Raw genomic sequence first — 10960 nt, 5'->3', positions numbered from 1 at the left:
AATACATTTGTGACTATATCGGGCACCACAGTGGGAATATCGGGCCAGCCTGGTTTGTCAGTCAGTGGGCCAATTGGACAATATGGGCCCACCCAGTTTATAAATGCCGCCCAGTGGGTGGGTCCAGTATTGTTGTGGGAACCAGAGAGGGAAGGGGAGGCAGCCCGCAGAAAACATGGAACAGCTGGGAACTCTACGACATCACAAAAGAGTGGAAGTTGTTAAGAACAGGAGGGTCAGGACTCTATCTGAGATCAGGTGATGGGATCTATTTACTGACCACTGTTCCAGCACATCTCAAACCAGACTTGATGGCACAGAAACAGCAGATGGTCTACTGCTGAGGTCATGTTCTACCTCAATCTCTGTTGCCACCTAGATTCCCTCCACTACCAATGAAAATAGATCATGGCCGGGGGGTTGGCCCAGGGAGGGAGGGGGTAAAGATCAGGTAAATTTGGGGAGAGAAAAAAGAGACCCAGAGGGAGAGGAGGTTCTCGCTGGAGGATTTTGGAGAGAGAGGACTTGGACTGATGTTGAGCAATGAGGGGCAGAGAGGAGGGTTTGGAGCAGGAGCTTATTCAGCCAGATCAGGTGCTGAACCTCTAGGACTGATTTTGTCATCAATCAATCGGGAGACACGCGCAGATTCTGGGGAATTGGTGAGCTGACATCAGTAGAAAGTTTGATACCCAGAGTTCCACAGAGGAGAGAGTTGTCTGAGCGGCCGGGATCAGCAAGGTACACAGACCCAGTAAACCGATCAGAATCCCACCTGGATTGTCGCTGGGAGTTTGAGCTGGGAGTGAACTGATAATTCAGAGTCCTAGCAGGCACAGAGACAGAACCAGTAATTTGTTTCCCACCGACATCTTTCCAGATCAGCCTCAGTCACTGTACAGCTGGAGCCAGAGGAAGATGTCGAACCCCCTCCATCTTTGCTCATGTCTCCCCAGCCTCCGGTGGCTCTGAAGATCAGAGGTTTGAACGTCTCTCTCTCTCTCCTCTGTGGATATGTGATTATCCCCGTCTCCACCTGTTCCATGGATAGAGTAATGTTTCAATCACACTGCCCAGAACATGAGATCAAACTGTGTCTGCATCCCAGACACCTCGCAGTTGGTGATTTTACTGACTCATGGTTATATTTGGTGGGGGAATACGATTCTCCTTAGGGAGCACTGTTGCATTTACTTTGTGTGCACACTTATTAAAATAAGGAGGTTATTAACTCTTACTTACCTGTGTGATCTGTGAACCTAGAGGGCCGGGTAAATAGGGGACTACGGTTCCAATCCCGGTGTACTCACAACATTATTATGTGAAATGATAACTGAATTCAAACTATGGGGTCTAATATATTATCAGGGTAGTAGAAAAAATTTGTGGATGAATGCTACATTGGGGAATTTGGATAACGTGCAGATATAGATGATTGCTTTACGATCAGCACATGCAATTCTTTCATGGTTAAGCGACCAGGTATGTTCCATGATCTCCATATGTTAAGTCATCCAACAAGATTCCTTTCTCCATGGGATGGAGGGATGTCACGTGGGAGAACTGTCAGTACCAGCATCACTGCAGCCTAATTTCTCTGCTCCTCATAATTCTGTAGATTATAGGCTCCTACTGTGTTGTGAGGACATATGTGACAGACATCCGGAAGATAACAAATGAGGTCAGTGGAACAACTGTTCTCACTTAATGAACTTAAAGCCATATCCCAATCACCTCTGGTAAGAGACGGGGTCCCAACGGATTCACAGCCACTCTTTACAAAGCCTTTGATGTATAAATCTCTTTGATCTTGTTGGTCAACCTTGGCATTACCTTTGGCTGGACCTTCTGTCACAGGGGCCTTTCTTTCAATACTGGTGTAAAGCAACAGGCATGGTCTATGGAACTAGTGTTGCAACCTCTTAATCTAATCCATACCTGAACTGCACTTTTTAGCCATGTTATGAGGAAGTATTAGTGATGGAATTATAACATCTCCTTGGAAAAGTACTTCAGGGGTTAAATTCCACCTCCACATTGAACACTCAGGAGTTGAGTGAATTAAGCTACCATTGTTATTTCTGTTTGCTCCCTATTGTCCACTAGTGAGCTTTACAGACAGCCAGGAGCCTGACCCAGCAGGGGTCAACTGAGGGAAGACACCTGGGGAGGTGGCTGGATAGTGTGAGAAGCCAACCAATCAAGACCTTTTTGTAACGCCTCTGGGCAAGCAGTTCCCAATGTCGGATTATGAGGTGATAAAAGAGGCTACCCTGGGAGCTGGACATGTATATGACTGACTGACTTTGGTCAAGAAGTGATGCTCTGCCAGAGATGTACTGTGTAATATATATCACTGGATTTATTTAAACTGATTTCCTCACTTCTTGAACCTGCTATTGTTAAGGGGGCCGTGCTGTATTTATTCCTGTTCTGCAGAAGAAATCATCCTTTTATTTTTCCTCTAATATCGTGTCTGAGTGATTTGGGAACCACGTATCTTCACACCTTTATACAGTTATATCTTTAATTCTTTTCCTGAAAAAGGGCCCGGTTCTCTCAATGATCAAGTTTCGCCTGTCTACTCAGCTATAGGATAGTCTTGGAAGCTTATACCCCAGTCTACTCAGCTATAGGAGAGTGTCTGGAGCGCATGCCCCACTCTATTTAGAAATAGGAGAGTCTCGGGAGCGCATCCTCCGCTCTACTGGGCAATAGGAGAGTCTCGGGAGCGCATCCTCCTCTCTACTCAGCTGCAGGAGAGTCTCTGGAGCGCGTCCTCTCTACTGAGCGATAGGAGAGTCTCGGGAGCGCGTCCTCCTCTCTACTGAGCGATAGGAGAGTCTCGGGAGCGCGTCCTCCTCTCTACTGAGCGATAGGAGAGTCTCGGGAGCGCGTCCTCTCTACTCAGCGATAGGAGAGTCTCGGGAGAGCGTCCTCCTCTCTACTGAGCGATAGGAGAGTCTCGGGAGCGCGTCCTCCTTTCTACTCAGCGATAGGAGAGTCTCGGGAGCGCGTCCTCTCTACTCAGCGATAGGAGAGTCTCGGGAACGCGTCCTCCTCTCTACTCAGCTGCAGGAAAGTCTCGGGAGCGCGTCCTCCTCTCTACTCAGCTGCAGGAAAGTCTCGGGAGCGCGTCCTCCTCTCTACTCAGCGATAGGAGAGTCTCGGGAGCGCGTCCTCCTCTCTACTCAGCTGCAGGAAAGTCTCGGGAGCGCGTCCTCCTCTCTACTCAGCGATAGGAGAGTCTCGGGAGCGCGTCCTCCTCTCTACTCAGCGATAGGAGAGTCTCGGGAGCGCGTCCTCCTCTCTACTCGGCGATAGGAGAGTCTCGGGAGCGCGTCCTCCTCTCTACTCAGCGATAGGAGAGTCTCGGGAGCGCGTCCTCCTCTACTCGGCGATAGGAGAGTCTCGGGAGCACGTCCGCCTTTCTACTCGGCGATAGGAGAGTCTCGGGAGCACGTCCGCCTTTCTACTCGGCGATAGGAGAGTCTCGGGAACGCGTCCTCCTCTCTACTCGGCGATAGGAGAGTCTCGGGAACGCGTCCTTCTCTCTACTGAGCCGCAGGAGAGTCTCGGGAGCGCGTCCTCCTCTCTAATGAGCGATAGGAGAGTCTCGGGAACGCGTCCTCCTCTCTACTCGGCGATAGGAGAGTCTCGGGAACGCGTCCTCCTCTCTACTGAGCCGCAGGAGAGTCTCGGGAACGCGTCCTCCTCTCTAATGAGCGATAGGAGAGTCTCGGGAGCGCGTCCTCATCTCCACTCAGCCGCAGGAGAGTCTCGGGAGCGCGTCCTCCTCTCTACTGAGCCGCAGGAGAGTCTCAGGAAATAGCCAATATTGCAGGATATATATAATAAGTATTATCCTGTATAGACGGTATGTGGTACATCATATAACAAGGAATAATAACAACAATGCTTTTACCAGGAGATGAGTGTTCAGACTGCCAAGAAAGAGCGTCACATTCTGCGCGAGGACCCATGTGCACATGCTCACAATACTCTCCTATGGCTGAGTAGACACGTGGGTGCGCTCCCTGTATATTATACACTGTTATGTTATATATTCTATAGCTTGTGAGCAGGGCCCTCTTACCTCTCTGTATGTATTACCCAGTATTGTCGTCTTAATGTTTGTTCCCAATTGTAAAGCGCTACGAAATTTGCTGGCGCTATATAAATAAATGTTGATGATGATATACTGTTAAAGACAAAAGACCTTTTGCCACCTGTAAAATCCCTTCTAATTCAGGTGTACGGTGCACACTGGAGAATTGATCTCAGACGCACACAGTTGTCTGGAATAATCAGTTCTGTTTTACTGAAACTGGTATAATAATATTTATACAGATAACACAGCATACCCTCTTGTGGTTACATAGTATAATAATATGTATACAGATAACACAGCATACCCTCATCTGTATACATATTATTATACTATGTACCCACCAGAGGGTACGCTGTGTTATCTGTATACATATTATTATACTATGTAACCACAAGAGGGTACGCTGTTATCTGTATACATATTATTATGCTATGTAACCACAAGAGGGTACGCTGTGTTATCTGTATACATATTATTATGCTATGTAACCTCCAGAGGGTATGCTGTGTTATCTGTATACATATTATTATGCTATGTAACCTCCAGAGGGTACGCTGTGTTATCTGTATACATATTATTATGCTATGTAACCTCCAGAGGGTACGCTGTGTTATCTGTATACATATTATTATGCTATGAACCCACCAGAGGGTATGCTGTGTTATCTGTATACATATTATTATGCTATGAACCCACCAGAGGGTACGCTGTGTTATCTGTATACATATTATTATACTATGTACCCACCAGAAGGTACGCTGTGTTATCTGTATACATATTATTATGCTATGTACCCACCAGAGGTACACAGCATATCCTCTGGTGGGTACATAGTATAATAATATGTATACAGATAACACAGCGTACCCTCTGGTGGGTACATAGTATAATAATATGTATACAGATAACACAGCATACCCTCGTGTGGGTACATAGTATAATAATATGTATACAGCTAACACAGCGTACCCTCTGGTGGGTACATAGTATAATAATATGTATACAGCTAACACAGCGTACCCTCTGGTGGGTACATAGCATAATAATATGTATACAGATAACACAGCGTACCCTCTGGTGGGTACATAGCATAATAATATGTATACAGATAACACAGCGTACCCTCTGGTGGGTACATAGCATAATAATATGTATACAGATAACACAGCGTACCCTCTGGTGGGTACATAGCATAATAATATGTATACAGATAACACAGCATACCCTCTTGTGGTTACATAGTATAATAATTAACACAATCCTTTACATTGTAGTTATGACCATCAATCAATTGTACAAAGACATCTGTAAAACTTTCTCTCCAGACTGTCTGGTGTTCTCTCTCACTATATGTGTTCTCTATACATTATTTTCTAGGGGTTTCAGAAATAAACCCTCTCACCCTTGACGCATAGTTCATTAATCTAATTGGAACTCCTTTAGCTATGATGTACATTAATCATTTTTAACGAATTGGCTTCTACATTAACTTACAGTCTAAATTCCTTAACATACAAACACAAAACATATATTTATATTGCGCCAGCAGATTTTCGTAGCGCTTTACAATTGCGGACAAACACGGTGATAAAGCAATACTGGGTAATACAGACAAAGGGGTAGGGGTTTGTGAGCCAGTCTCCTATGGCTGATGTGGCCTCACTATTTTTAAGGCAGCGAGTACTGAGCCTCACTGCCAGTTATAGCTTCCTGCTCCCTTCTCCTGCTCCTTGTGTATTCTGATGGATTCTTTGTGTATGACCCCTGGACTTTGTTGGATCACCTGTGACCCTGACCTCTGCCTGTTTTCCGGATACGTTGCTTTCTGCCGGCCCAGACCCTTGCCTGGACTTCACTCTGCTGCCTGCTGTTGCCCCTCTGAACTTGGCCTGTTTACTGGACTCCGCTGTTACCTTCTATCTGGCCCTCGCCAGCGCTGCAATGACATTATAAACTTGTTAATTACCTGGGGGCATTTGATATATAATATATATAAATTTTTCATGTAATTTTACATTTTATGTCCTACACCTTGATATTATCTATAATGTGTACAGTCTACTTATATATATTACATCCTGATTACTCTGTAGTATTATGGGTATATTATTGCGGTGCCGATGTGTATCTGTTCCATCTCCTCTTTATGACTCTGTACTGCCCCTGGAAGTTACTTTAGCTATTTATATGAATTATTTTCTCTCTACGTCGTGGCTTTCCATCAACCTGCGGTGTCTCTCTTACAGGGTTACCCTGAGGACAGATGTTTGCTCTTTGGTAATTCTGAAACAAGTGACTGGTGGTGGATGTTGGAAACAGGCCTATAGTAGAATGTATTCTACCTGGGGCCAGAAGCCTAAGAAAAAGTCCTCACTGAAATGGGAGAACATAAATGGAAACCATTTATCGTATCTCCAAACTCTGCCTTTCCTTGTTCCGTGTTTGGCAGTGGGGTGTTTTCTGGCACCTTCTCTCGCTGAATTGCGCCCCCACCCCCACCCCAATGCTCCTCCACATAAATTCACACATGCTTCCATGAACAATACTTCTATATCCATCTACACTGTAGACGTATACTCAGTGAGTCAAGTGTATGCTGAGAGATATGTGGCTATAATGCTCAATGCTTTACCTTGTCAAGCTGAGTGAGTGAAGGGGGCTGCTCTTATTTGTGCTTCGTTTTATTTGGGGAAATTGTCTAAATTGAAACTGTCCATACTCAAGAACCCCATACATTGTGGATACCAGAGATGTTACATAATAGCACAGCCTGCTCAAGTATACCAAGTCCGAGAGACATGGATATCTGGTGGCAGGGTGCTTTCACAATTCACATGCTATTTTTCATAAGGCACCATGAGTTTGGGAAACTCAGGCCTTATATGGTATGAGGGCTTGGCTAAGGGTGGGTGTGTACAACCTTGGTCAGTTATAAGCAAATAATAGAATTAAATGCTTTGTTCAATGACCTGTACAATTTGGAATCCCATCTGAGCCATAAGGGAATGTTGAAGTTATAGATACCAAAAATAGGTGCCCAGTGTTACCCTTCATGTGTGAGGGACTTGCAGAAGTTACTTGACAATGGAAACGGCTAAGGTGGTGGCTAGCTCGTCACCTTATAATGCCTATGGTACAGGGATGAAGATTAGGATTGGATGTAGTGTCTTGTTTAGGGTGGGCCGCTGCCTTGGAGACCATCCTAAAGCAAGACATATTCGGCACTGCTCGTACCTTATTCCTGGAAGGGTCACTACATTTAAACTGGATTTGTATTCCATGGACAGCAGTTTATTACCCTGGGCTCGTTTCTTCCACCTCATTTGGTCCTGCCAGGATAATTTAGACTATTGACTGAAAAGTTTGCCCTTCATACTTTACAAAACGGGTTGCCCACGGAGTCGGTCTCCTTCTTGGCCTGGTGGAGGAACTCTGTTTACCCCACCACACACAAATCTTATTCCATGAGCCCCCGGCCACGATGATGAATATGCCAACACTTAACCAGTGGTTGAGTACAAGGACTTCTGCACAAAAATCTGATGTATGTTCACTCGGATGTGTGTGTCACTGGCAGCAGTACAAGGGTTAACCTGTCTCCTCTGTTACATGGGAGATGTCACTGCCAGCAGTGCAAGGGTTAACCTGTCTCCTCTGTTACATGGGAGATGTCACTGGCAGCAGTGCAAGGGTTAACCTGTCTCCTCTGTAACATGGGAGATGTCACTGGCAGCAGTGCAAGGGTTAACCTGTCTCCTCTGTAACATGGGAGATGTCACTGCCAGCAGTGCAAGGGTTAACCTGTCTCCTCTGTAACATGGGAGATGTCACTGCCAGCAGTGCAAGGGTTAACCTGTCTCCTCTGTAACATGGGAGATGTCACTGCCAGCAGTGCAAGGGTTAACCTGTCTCCTCTGTAACATGGGAGATGTCACTGCCAGCAGTGCAAGGGTTAACCTGTCTCCTCTGTTACATGGAAGATGTCACTGGCAGCAGTGCAAGGGTTAACCTGTCTCCTCTGTAACATGGGAGATGTCACTGGCAGCAGTGCAAGGGTTAACCTGTCTCCTCTGTTACATGGTAGATGTCACTGCCAGCAGTGCAAGGGTTAACCTGTCTCCTCTGTAACATGGGAGCTGTCACTGGCAGCAGTGCAAGGGTTAACCTGTCTCCTCTGTAACATGGGAGATGTCACTGGCAGCAGTGCAAGGGTTAACCTGTCTCCTCTGTAACATGGTAGATGTCACTGGCAGCAGTGCAAGGGTTAACCTGTCTCCTCTGTAACATGGGAGATGTCACTGGCAGCAGTGCAAGGGTTAACCTGTCTCCTCTGTAACATGGGAGATGTCACTGGCAGCAGTGCAAGGGTTAACCTGTCTCCTCCAACCCATCACAGTTGGGTGCCAGAGACAGAGATTTAACTCTTTCCATACCTGTAGATCTTAGACATACCCAGGCGTCTGCATTGACTTTAGGGTTAGAAGAGAGCCCTGAGATCAGCGTGCACCTTCTGTGACTGTTTCTATACTCTAACTCAGGGCTCCCCAACAGTGCAGGTGTTCTGGATCACGTGACATCATAAGGACCACCTGTGGATCTGTTACATTGTATCAGTCAGTAATGACTACACCTGTGGATCTGTTACATTGTATCAGTCAGTAATGACTACACCTGTGGATCTGTTACATTGTATCAGTCAGTAATGACTACACCTGTGCTCCAGCAAGGAGATATGGAAAACATGCACTGATAGGGGCCCTGAGGACTGGGTTTGGGAAACCCTGCTCTAACTATTGAGTGTAGAAAAGGATGTTTGAAATAACCAGGAGGAGTCAGAGCATTCATTGGAGATCTGCTACTAACAGCCCATAATGCTGAGCTAACATTTCAGGCTCAATCAGCTGTAAAACCTCTCTAATTCTGTCTGATAAATAACACTGTGTTGCACACGTCTCCAGGCACCCATGGCTTGTGTGGGGTTAATGATGCCCAGCAGCCCTGGCATGGTTCAGTATGGACTAAAGCCATCAAACCCCACTGAGGAAGGTTTGGCGAGTCTGCCCAGCGTACTCTTCTGGAAACACCCGACTTATGGCCGTGCTGCCCATCTCTACTACACCGGCAGCAGCTTCGTGACTTGCAACAGTTTGTAGAAGACCCTTCTGTGTGATGGGAGCAGTGTGCGGGCCATGCGTGGCCAGACGCAGGACAACCAGGCAAGGGATTGTCACGTTATAACATGTAGCCTGTCCCTTAGGGTGATGTTGCTCATTTTTTTTCTGCTGCATTCTTTCCTCTAGGAAAAAACCCCACTTTTTGTCAATGATACTGTCCTATTGTAATTAGTGCAGGAAATCTGCATATCTAGTAGTACCAGGTGAGGCGAGCAGGCCTAGACTACCCTCTCTCCAATCAAAGCATTATAACATTCACATGATTAGACCAACCTGTAGCCAATCTCAGAGCAGGACTAAACCAACCTGCACATTATATAAAATATATATTGATGTGATCCCACATATTAGTTTTTCTTGTTTTTTTTTAAAAATAACTTTTGTACCTGTTTAACATGAAGCCAGGGGTCATTTTTTTAGGATGTCCTCTGAGACGGCTGCACTCTCTCAGCTGGAAAACATTTGTAATTTTGCAAATGCTCGTTCCCTAGGAGAGCGCGCTCACTCTATATGTATAATGAGAGAAGACGGGGGCCTTCTGAAGCCCCTCTGTATATCATATGTCATGGGACTAGTTGCCTTGGTAGTAACATAACACTTTGGAATCTGTAAATCATTAATGTGTCATTTTATTAGCACTGGGGTCAAGAGTTTGATTCCTGACCATGGACTTATCTGTGAGGAGTTTGTATGTTCTCCCCGTGTTTGCGTGGGTTTCCTCCGCGTGCTCCGGTTTCCTCCCACACTCCAAAAACATACCAGTAGGTTAATTGTCTGCTATTAAATTGCCCTTAGTCTCTGTCTGGTGTGTATGTTAGAGAATTTAGATTGTAAGCTCCAATGGGGCAGGGACTGATGTGAATGAGTTCTCTGTACAGCGCTGTGGAATTAATGGCGCTATATAAATAGATGATGATGATCTTACAGTAAACCAAAGTGACCATTTATTTACGGGATTGCAGCTTCAATATGCTTAGTGACAAAAAATCTGCTGTGCATAGGAAAAATACTTCCCCCCCACATCCTTAGCTCTGATAATATTAAGTTGGAATAACCTAAAGAAACATTATATATTTATTAGATTTGCTTTATGAAAGGCCACTTGTATTTATATTTTCTAAGCTGTTATAGTATGTGTTGCTGGAATCTGATGTTTTATTAACTCAAGGTTGCTTCAGTGAAGATCAGATGTACTTAGTATCATACGGATCCTGCGTCATCGGAAAGCCATTGATTTCAGGCTACTGACCTCCCTGGGAAAGGTAATAACTTGTTCACCTCTGCCTTGGGGGTCACGACAACAGAACCTTATAAGACACCATATGGGCTGGAGACCATCATTAAGGGAGTTTCTTGGACAATGGGCTTGTGCCAGTTACTGCCTAGATCCTATTAGAGACAGCACTGGGAAATACAGATACTTTAGTGGGGGACTAGACAAGCAGGACAGAGACATTTATATATGTATGTTCCAGGTCTCATCTGAAGATGCAGAGCGGCTGCGGACATTTGCGGAGTTTCAGAGCACTCGTCTTCCTCATTTCATGCAGGACATGGACAGATATCACCGGCAGCTCCACCACATAATGGAGACAAACCAGTGACGAGGAGCTTCAGAGTCTTCTCCCCGACCCACTGACTGCAGCTTCTCCATACGGTAAAATGATATAAAACT

General features: G+C 45.6%; 1 pseudogene; it reads left to right on the top strand.

Annotated features, from left to right (window-relative positions):
• The first annotated feature begins 175 nt into the window (after window positions 1–175).
• On the top strand, window positions 176–10956 carry LOC142103398 (microtubule-associated tyrosine carboxypeptidase 1-like; annotated as a pseudogene).
• Window positions 10957–10960: the final 4 nt, after the last annotated feature.

The sequence above is a fragment of the Mixophyes fleayi genome, chromosome 10 (genome assembly GCF_038048845.1).
Source record: "Mixophyes fleayi isolate aMixFle1 chromosome 10, aMixFle1.hap1, whole genome shotgun sequence".
Taxonomy (NCBI): Eukaryota; Metazoa; Chordata; class Amphibia; order Anura; family Limnodynastidae; genus Mixophyes; species Mixophyes fleayi.
The sequence above is the reverse complement of the archived record's forward strand: the minus strand, read 5'-3'. Positions and strand labels throughout refer to the sequence as shown.